Source organism: Dasypus novemcinctus, chromosome 3, assembly GCF_030445035.2.
Source record: "Dasypus novemcinctus isolate mDasNov1 chromosome 3, mDasNov1.1.hap2, whole genome shotgun sequence".
NCBI classification, from domain to species: domain Eukaryota; kingdom Metazoa; phylum Chordata; class Mammalia; order Cingulata; family Dasypodidae; genus Dasypus; species Dasypus novemcinctus.
The window spans coordinates 151,728,348-151,739,015 of NC_080675.1; the positions used below are offsets into that span (position 1 = coordinate 151,728,348).

At 37.9% G+C, this 10,668-nt stretch overlaps 1 long non-coding RNA gene across 1 annotated transcript; it reads right to left on the bottom strand.

The window, feature by feature from the left end:
• Nucleotides 1–5,451: 5,451 nt before the first annotated feature.
• LOC139438724 (uncharacterized) lies at nt 5,452–8,568 on the bottom strand. Its single transcript, XR_011648465.1, has 2 exons — nt 7,530–8,568; nt 5,452–7,429 (listed from the first exon to the last, which is right to left on the bottom strand). It is a non-coding gene; the product is annotated as an uncharacterized lncRNA (long non-coding RNA).
• Between the last annotated feature and the right edge of the window lie 2,100 nt (nt 8,569–10,668).

The window sequence follows — 10,668 nt, forward strand, 5'->3', positions numbered from 1 at the left end:
TTAAACATTTTCAGTTTGGAAGATGTTTTACAAACTCTTTATAATTGACTATAACCGCATTGACTAGACACCTCATGTTTAAATAAACTTACTAAATTACAATTACCAATGAAAGAAATTTACTCTTTATTTAAGAGAGCATATCTACAATCTTTTCCCTTTAGCCTAATTTCACCAATGTGAACTTACAATTTTCACTTACAATTTTCATTACCGTAAAGATTTGTACATATGTTAATTTAGTTTATAAATTAACTATGGGAGATTACACTCAAGTTAAATAAAATTGAAACCATAATAGTTTATGCAAGGAATGTTCTCTTTTTCCCTTACAGGAAGCTAAAAACTTCTTTTAAGTTATGAAAATTATTAATTTAAAAGCATAACTGACTACCAGGTTTTAAAACACATGCATACTGACTTCCAGGTTTCAAAACACATTACACAATTACTTAATTTTTTAAAATCATAACCCAGGAAAGATCTCTCCATAGTTTTTATGGACTTTCCTTTTCTTACTGAAATTTGTTAATAGAGCCACTAATTACCTTATTTTGTTGGAAAGAAATCTTCTGGAAGAAAATAAGGCTCACCAGATTGTGGAGAAGAAAATACTTTATTCTCAATCTTGCAAGAAGGGGCGCAGAGCCAGATATGGCTGGTGCCCCGAACAAAGAAAAATGACACAATTTATACCCCTAAGCCTAGCATGCAAGCTCTTCCTGTTTTTCCATAGATTGGATACTTCAGAAGTTACAGCTTATCTGAGATTTAACTTTCCCACGCAAAAGTTTGATTTAACTGCTTCTTCTATCACATTCCAACCATTTTAGTTTTTACCTGCTCCCCCCTTTGTCAAATAAGGAATAGAATTTAGTGCTGAAATGGCACCGACTTAGTTAGCTCCTTCTTGGGCATCCTTCCACTGCCCATAGGACTGGCCTAAACTGGTCTCCTCCACTGCTGTCCAACCCGGGAGTGGGAGACTGAGGCAGCAGGCCGCCGGGTTACATCAACATTTTTCTTCTGTGAAAATTAACCTAATCTTTGTTTTGTTTTTTTTTTTTTCCAATTTATGGCTGACAAAGGTTTAAACTGGGAAATTACCTGGCAAACTGATTCTTAATTCCCTAGCCTAGTAGATAGGTTTAATCTGCCACACCTAGTCTTGCCTTAAAAGCTCTTGCAAAGAGGAGGCCCTTTCCCAATTGTTTCCATAATCAGATTTCTATGACTTTTTCATCCTACTTAGTTCAATTTGGGCTTTAAGAATATTTATAAATATAACTGCATATTTAATTTTTAACAATTTGAGCAAATAGGCAGACATGAATAGTTTGACACAACAACATGACTTTAGTTACTTTAAACTTTTCAAAGACTTTTGAAACTCTTCTTAATTTGCACTATGACCATGCAGTTTACCACAAGAATTTTCTTTCTTACTTAATGGATTGTAATAACCAAAATGTTCTCAATGCCTTAGCACCATTTTGTTTTAGAACTTTATATTTTACCTTGAAATTAGCAGAATTTTGGATAAGCAACAAGATTAATTTTATATATATTTACTGAGGCTATTTGAAGCCTCAGGGAGACAGACTGCTTTCTCTCATGAATTGCCACTCTTAGGAACACTGACCGTCAAGGCAGGAGACTTCTCCCCCTCCACCCCCCTTTTGATTTTGGAGATAATAAAACTCCAGTGGCCATTTAACCTTATTCTATCAGGCAGCACTTTATTTAGTTTACACTTGAATTCATGAGAGAAAGGGTTACTAATACCAGGAGAGGAGACAGTGATGTCCCAGCTCTTCTCAATTATGAAATAACCATAGGCAAAGGCAAAGGGTGAGGTTAGGCTTGAAGTAACCATAACAAAGGAAAGGTTAGTGTAGAATTTACACTTAAATAATAGTTTCAGGCTAAATTCACCCAGCTATAATCTTAGTTATTGTCTTTCCACTGTTTTACAATATAAATGCATTTATAAATGATTTTAACTCTTAGTTACAGTTTTTATTAATTTTTAAAAAAACTATTAATTTTATAACACCTTTAAATACCTTTCATTCAACTTATAACATATTAAATGAACTTAACCATTACTTTAATTTTTCCTTTAAAGTGAAAGAATAAATCTCTTGCAGTTAGTTTGAAATAAAAGGCTACTTTTCAGGATTTGATTTCTAGAACATAAAATGTTCTTTTAAAAGAACTCTTCTTCAAACATTGAGGATATGATGAGGTTAAAGCACAAGAAGCTATTGATAAAAGATTTTCTTTGTATATTGATCTTATTCAATTTTAATCATAAAAATTTCCCTTCCACAAACCTTCTACACTTTCAGTATTCATTCAGGTTCTGTCCCACACTCTACTCTTTCCAATAATCAATCATTTTATCTTAGGACAAAATCATCTTCTGTTTCCTTAACAATAAAAACACACTCCATATATCCCACATACTAAGTTACCAGGCAAACTTCTTGCAACATATAATTGCCATTAATACTAAACAAGTTTGTTAAAATAATGAACTTTTCTTCACTTTAAATACTTAGTAGCATGTAATACCAGAAACAGTTTTTTTGGAAGCAAGTTGGCAGGGGAGATTGGCTGCCGAATAAGTTTGTTATAAAATTGCCTTTTATTATTATTATCAATTCAGTTTTGTTAAATAATGACTTTCTGCAATTAGCCACTTAAATACCTTAAACAATGCTTTGTAAAACTTTTATAATTATTTATACCCTTAATACAAAGTTTACCTTCACAGAACACATTCTCTTACTTAAGGTTACTACAATACCTTCTAAGAACCTGAGCAGAATGCAAACGTATTTTGGCTTTGACACCCTAAGGAGGGAACTTTACTGCATTTATTCTGATTCTGCTTTTCACCTCCTTCACTTCCCCCCCTTCCAGGCAGTCGGGTGCACAACAAACAGGAATGCGGCTTATGAATAGAAGGGTGGACTCACTGGAAAGGGGCAAGCCGCTCCCCCCTTTCCAGCTTTCAGCCAAAATGGGCAGACAGAACCTACTCAAATTTGGCAACTCTCCCAGGAACCCAGCCGCCCTGACTGGGACATTCCCAACAGACTTGGGTGCTTGGCGCGGACACAGATGGCCTCCAAGCCCCGGCAAAGGGCCAGACCAGAGACAAGACACCAGAACATGCACAAACATCTAGACTCCTCAGCTTTTGCCCCAGAATCATTTCACTCCCTTGCCAATGGCAAGGGAGGGCTCCAGCTCAGCTGTAATTCTACTTTACATAAGGACACAACTCCGACACTAACATTGAGCTGACACAGACAGAAGCACAAAGGTCACTAATCTGACCCACAAGTTATATATTTATTTCACCACGGCTGCCCCCACAGCCATCACAAACCTCAGAACACTTAACATTTGGTATAAAGCAAATTCATTCACAAATTAGCACCATAACAAAAGATTTCAGCTAGACTTTTCCACTGTTTAAACTTTACACCCAGACCAAGCTCCACCAGAAAAGCCGATCCATTTTCCTGTAACCAAGTTTTGTTTTCCTTAATCTAGACCAATTTCCAGGATATTAGGACTCGAACCTATAAATACCCTTCCTATTAAAATCGAGACTCCACTCCTTTAGTGGATATAAGACCAGTACCAGATTCTAACATGCAGTTAGACAAACCCAAAACACCAGGGCTTTTCCCCGGTTTTCCTCCTTTTCCCAAGCCTAGAGAGAACGGCTTCCCCCCAGCCTTCTGGGGCTACTAGGGTTCTCTCGGGAGGTGATCAGCCTCCCCTTCCTAGCAATTAAAGCTAGGGCCTTCCAGACTCTGCTCACCCGGGGAGTCTTACCTTCTTCCATGTTCGGAGTTCTTTTTCGTTCCCAGAATCTTTCTCTTCAGACCTTCCATTGCCCCTCGATTTTGTCGGGAAGATTCTGGTGGAGCCCACATCTTTTCTGGATTAAATTTAATCCAGGGGCACCCAGATTTGGGGTTCACCCGAGTCCTCCCGGCTTCCTCGGGGATTTGGAAGGGGCAGCAAAATGCTACCATCTCTGGCCTTCATTTTTGTCCCTTCGTGGTCGCCATTAATGTTGTGGAATTTAAGAGAAGTTCAATTATTTGAGAATAGAGAGGCCAGGACTCAGGAATGATTTTGAGAAGGAAAAATGGTTTATTGACGGCCGGCCGGACTCGGGAACTTTCTGTTTGAATCCCGAGCCCCGAACAAGATTTTCAAACGTCTTTTATACAGAGAGGAAAGGCCAAATGGTCCCTTTGTTTCAGTTCTCAATAGGCTTCAATTAGCATATATCTCTTTCACATCTTAGGTAAGCTTTTAGCAAGGACTCCAGACATTTTAGATAAGCCTTGGTTTTTGCATTTCCCCTAAATACTTAAAGTTTATAGCCCTTGCTTTGTTAAACATTTCCTGGGACTGGAGCCTGCTGGTCCCTAAGAGCAGGACTGCAGCCTCTTACCGTTTCACACCCACAAGTCAAACAACTTAGTTATCTCTGAAGAGACAAAGAGCCTTCCACCCATAGCCCACATCATTACCAGATTTTATTGAGGTTCTTGGCTATGCTGCAGAAATGAATTTCAAGAGCACACCGTGTGAGTTAGGCCAGTAATTTATTCAGGTAGGGAGGGAAGAGAAATAGGAGAAAAGAACAGATCAGGGGTCCCAGGTATCACTGATAAAGAGGGCTGATTTACAAACTACAATTCCCCATTACAGGTTATAAATCCCCAGGTTTACTTGCATGGGCACATGGCAGAGGAAAAATGGCAAGAGTGGCACTCAGAGGGCAGAAACGGGTCCAGAGGCAAGAGAACTGAGAGCTACTGTGTTTATTCAGGCCCTGCTTGGTTTTTGAACTGCTAATTATTCCACCCCTTTGCTAATGGAAGGGGAGGGGTTCCAGCTGTTTGCTGTTTTGATTGATTACCCCACCCATCAATTCCCCATGAAGGTCCAATGATAAAGTCCCTAGGGAACATCCAGGGCTTTCCTGGCTTCTGGAGAAAGTCTTCTTCTGAGTGGCAGAATCTTGGGAGAGGATCTTCCAGCAGCCATCTTGGGGTTATTGATGTCCATGTGGACACCCTGCCAGGTTCCAGATCCATCTATTGATTCCCTATCTTACTAGCCTGCTTCACCAGCATGCTCTCATTAAGCCCAAAGTTCCAGGGGATTGCAATGGAAGTGGGTGAGCTGTGGGTTGCATACTTCCCCTCCCTCTGTCCTGGACTCCTTTCTGGTGTTGGGGTCTTGGAGGAGAGACAGGGTAGTAGAGAGGAGGGGGTAGTGAAGATGACTGTCTTTGGTGATGCCATGATCCTCTCTCAGGTGGTTGTCATGTCACTACTTTTGTGGCTCCCACTGACCAGGTAGTGAGGCCTTCTGTGGAGCAGCTATCTGGTGAATACATATGAGTTACTGTTTCTTTAATAGGTTTATTGAGATATAATTCACATACCATAAAATTTGCCCATTCATAGTACAATTCAGGGAGGGAGTAGGTGTATCTCAATGGTTGAGCTTCAGCTTCCCAGGTATGAGGTCCTGGGTTGAATCTCCAAACCTGGAAACTCAAAAAAAAAAAAAAAGTACAATTTAATGTTTTTTAGCATATTCACAGGGTTGTGCAATGATCACCCCTATGTAATTTGAGAACATTTTTATCACCCCATAAAGGAACCAGATATTCATTAGCAGTCACTGCTCATATCTCCCCTACCTCAGCCCTAGACAACCACTAAGCTACTTTGTCTCTACAGATTTCATACAAATGGAATCATACAATAAGTGGCCTTCTATGACTGACTTTTTTCACTTATAATGCTCTCAAGATTCACTCATGTATCAGTACATCGTTCTTTTTTATTGCCAAATCCATTGCATGGATATACCATATTTTGCTTATTCATTCACCATTGATGGAAGTTTGCATTGTTTCCACTTTTTGGCTAATGGTATAATGCTGCTATGACCATTTGTGTGTAAGCTCTTCTGTGGACATATGTTTTCATTTCTCTTGGATATGTATGCCCAGCAGCAGAATTGCTAGTTCATATGGTAATTCTGTTTAATGTTTTGAGAAATTGCCAAATCATTTTCCATAGCAGCTGCACCACTTTACATTCTCACCAGCAATGAATGAGAGTTGCAACTTCTCCACATCTACATCAATATGCATTATTATCTTCCTTTTTTATTGCAGCCATCCCAGTGGGTATGAAGTGGTATCTCATGGTTTGGATATGCATTCTTCTGATGACTAGTGATGTTAAGAATCTTTTCATGTGTTTATTAGTCATTTGAAGATCTCTTTTTGGAGAAATGTCTGCTCAGATCCTATTTTAAATTGGATTATTCATTTTTATTTTTATTGAGTTTCAACAGCTCTTTATATATGCTAGATACAAATTTCTTATCAGGCCAATGATTTTCAAATATTTTCTTTCATTCTGTGTGCTGTCTCTTCATTTTAATGATGGTGTCCTTTGAAGCATGAAAGATTTTGTGAGTCCAATTTACTTGTCATTTTTGAAATGCCTGAGGAGATAGGTCAAATAAAAATCTGAGTAGCATATCATAAAATCCAAGAGAAGAAAGCATTTTCAGGAGACTGCAGTCAGGAATCATATTCTCAAGAAATAGTATATAAACTTCATACTGAAATTATGTTTGGATTGTTTGTGTTCCCAAGCAGATGCCAACCCAGGTGAGCAAGAAGACAAGTGGGTAACTAGCTTTGGAGAACCCCAATGCCCTAAGTGCAGCAAGTTCTAATAGATGTGGGGGACTCAGCTTCTCTAGAAGGAGCTGGCAATGGCTTAGATTCAAGGTTTCTGTAATCAAAGCTAGATATTTCCTATTTAGTGATGCTGACCGCTTGGGTGGAATTGAATCATCAGAATGCCAGGTATCTGAAGGAGGGTGGGATAGGGGACTGGGGTTCAAAAAGGCAGAGAGAAACACTAGTGGCTCTACAATTTTGCTCTACATGCCTATTCCAGATCATTTTATTCCTAGAACAAGAATAGATCTTCTCAAAGTTACCCTAACAATATCATACACTTGGTGGTATTCTCTAGTAAACTCTGAAATGACCCACCTGGTCATCTGTAGAATCAACCTGGATCCAAGATGTAAGATCATTCATACCATTAGGAGGCATGGGGGGCAGGGAGTGGTGTAATTTTTAAATTTTGATAGAGTTTCAAACTTATGGAAGAGTTACTCAGATTCACGAACTGTTTATATTTTGTCCCATTTGCAACATTATTCTCTCATTCTTTCTCTTCCTTTATACATCCTTTTTCTTAGCAAATTGAAAGTTGCAGGTATCATTCCCCGTTCTCTTCCAAATACTTCAGCGCATATTTCCTAAGAACGACTTTCTCTTACATGGCCACTGTTCAATTATCAAAATAAGGACATTTAATATTGATACAATTAATCTATAATACATTTTCAAATTTCAATATTATTCCCATAATGTCCTTTATACTTACTTTTCCTTTCTACAGGATCCAATCCAGAATCACATGCTGCATCTGTCATACTTATTTGGTCTTCTTTAATCTGGAACAGTTCCTTGGTCTTTCTTGACTTTGTTATTTTGAGAATACAAGTCAAATATTTCGTTGAATGTCCCTGAATTTGGGTCTGTCAGGTGTTTTTTCTATGAACAGATTCAAATTATGCATTTTTGGCAGGACTACAACAAAAAGTGATGATTTGTCCTTCTCAGTGCACCATTTCAGACTTATGATATTACTTGTCCTGGTATTGGTGATATTAACTTTAATTATTTGGTTAAGGTATATCAGGTTCTCAGCTGTCAAGTTATTATTTTGAAATGAATAAAGTAATTTGTGGGGAGATATTTTGAAATTGTAAATATTTTGTTTCTCATCAAACTTTTACCCACTAGTTTTAGCACCTACTTGTGATTTTCTAACTTCAACATTCCTTCTACATTTATTAGTTGTATGGAAGTGTCCCCTTCTCTTATTTTTTAATTCATTTACTTATATCACAATGGACTCATGTATTCTTATTTTATTTAATAGATTATAATCTGTTAGTATCATTATTTATTTTGATGCTCAAATTGTACAAGATCTGGCCATTGGGGACCCCTTTAAAGCTGAATCCTGTGTTCTTTTGCTGTGTCCCATTAATTCTTTGAGTATTTCTTTTGGGAAATTTTAAAGCTCCAAGGTTAGTCATTTAGTCGACTCAACTGGCTTCTCATTTGCTCTGACCTCATGGCTAAATCTACGTAACAAAATCCAAAATGAGATCTAACTAGCAGGATATTTCTCAAAATCTGCATACTGTATTTTTATTTTCAAAGTATTTAAGATCACATTATAAAACTTTTCATATCTTGGCCTTATTAGATGCTACTACCTGTAGTTTATAAAAACTTCTGCTCTTTTAAAATATACAGTGACACTAAGATTTCCAGACATTCTGGCTGACGGAGATCCTGCTCCAAACGCATGCAAATACTAGAAAAATACAATCTAAAACATTTAACAATACAGAGCATAAGAAATCCTAAGGTGCTACACAGAAAGAAGGAAAGAAAACAAAGGAGGAATGAACAGGGGTACAATTGCTCACAGGAGAATCAGATTGGCCCAACGATATGGCCCTAACCACTGGTGCTGGGGCCTTAATACCAAACAAAAGGAAGGGAGAAGATGCCTCAGGCCTGTGCAGGTTGGGAGCTGGGCAGAACCAGGAAGGGAGAGCTCTTTGAAAGGTAGACTAGGGAAAAGCTCCACCCACTGGTCTAAAAGGAGCAAGGTAGTACATTGTCTGCCAGAGTAAGGGGTGATAAAAGTCACCAATGACAAATAGGAACCCCAAAATTGTGCCAATGCAGCTATATAGGAGGTCCCAAGTCACACTATCATGAAGTATGGGAAACTTCAGGCTAAGAAATTTTACATAGAAACTTGCCCAGAACTGAGGGAACCCACAGGGTTTAGCAGTGACAACCTAGAAATCACATTCTCTAAGGACGCTTCCACAACTTTGGACACACTAGGCTCCCATGAAAGACAACTATCACCAAAGATGAATTTGGTAAAAAATTGCAAACCACAATGAGGAAGTCAGCAGATTAACAAACAGGACTAGAACTAGAAATAACAGGACAATCTCAAAGATACCTTAATATATTAGTCAGTGTTCTCTAGGAAAACAGAACCAACAGGAGTTATCTGTCAATAGTATGCAATTTTATGAATCTTTCACACAGCTGTGGGGATGCACAAGTCCAGATTCCGCGGGCAGGCTGCAACCAGGGGCTGCAATCAAAGTCCAGTGAAGGTTCCTCATGAGTTCTGGGAGACATTGGCTGTCCAAAGACGAGCTGGGAAATTCTCAATGCTGGAATCACTTCCCCTTTTAAGGCATTCAACTGATTGGATTAAGCATCACTCATAGCTGATGGCACTGTCCCTGACTGATGTAATTGTAATCAGCTATCTATGATTTACCACTTCAGTAAAGTCAGTGGTGACTAAAGTCCATAAATACCCTTGTATTACAGTTAGCCCAGTGCTTGCCTGACCAAAAAACTGGCCAGGTTGACACAACAGTCTAACCATCACACTTAAAAAAAATTTTTTTAACAGCCAAAGAGGTAAAGAGTATAAAGACCATAGGCTATTAGACATGGAAAAAAAAAAGTCACTGACCTAAACTGATATGATGTCAGGTCTCTCTCATCTTGTAACATTTCATTGGTAAATCCATTCAATAAATATCTACTATGCACTAATCACATACCCATACTGGGCATGCTACTGATACAATGATAAAGATATAGTCACAGCCCTCAAGAAGCTTACATTTCATTTTTCAATGTTTAACATAGGATAATGCAACCCAAACTGATTTCTAAACAACTTTTATACTTTTCTTTTTGCTATATATTAAACTTTATAAATTAGATGTTTAGCCTATCTTTAAATTTAACAGTAGGGTAGCAGTCAGTCAATACAGATCATCCCTATCTCTTTCCTTCTCTAAGCTCCAGTAATTATCAATGTGTTTTGGTAGGTTCTTTGGGAGTATAGGCAAGCTTTCCTTAGGTGCTTGGAACATATGGATTGGAAGGGCTGTAGGAGCAGAGACTGTAGAGTAATGGTTATATGACAGTAAAATAAAATAATTGTAAATAACTTACTCATACCTCTGTCTTAGCTTAGTCTACGTTCCTTTTCTTTACCAAAATTAACCTTAATCCAGTTTTTCATTACAGAGCAAAATTCAAAATAAATCACCTGCATGAAGTCATTTGTTGTAGATGGAACAACAAAGTATTAATTCAGACAGGCCAGCAGGTGATACAGGAAAAGATCTTTGTTTATGCCTTTAATGCGTCAATATAATGGGATGGTTTATTTACACCTTTGTTACCAAGCAACCAGACAGTAAAATAGTGAGGCCTTAACACTTACTGGACCTGGTCTCAGAAGAGCAGAAAAATATCTTCTGTAGATCAGAACACAAAACTTGTTTGTTTTTTTAAGGTGATTTTTTAAAAAGGTTAGTAAAACCAAGATTAAAAGAAATGTAATTTTTAAAAAATCCTTTTAGCCACGTTAAAATAGTTTTGTGTATGCAAAT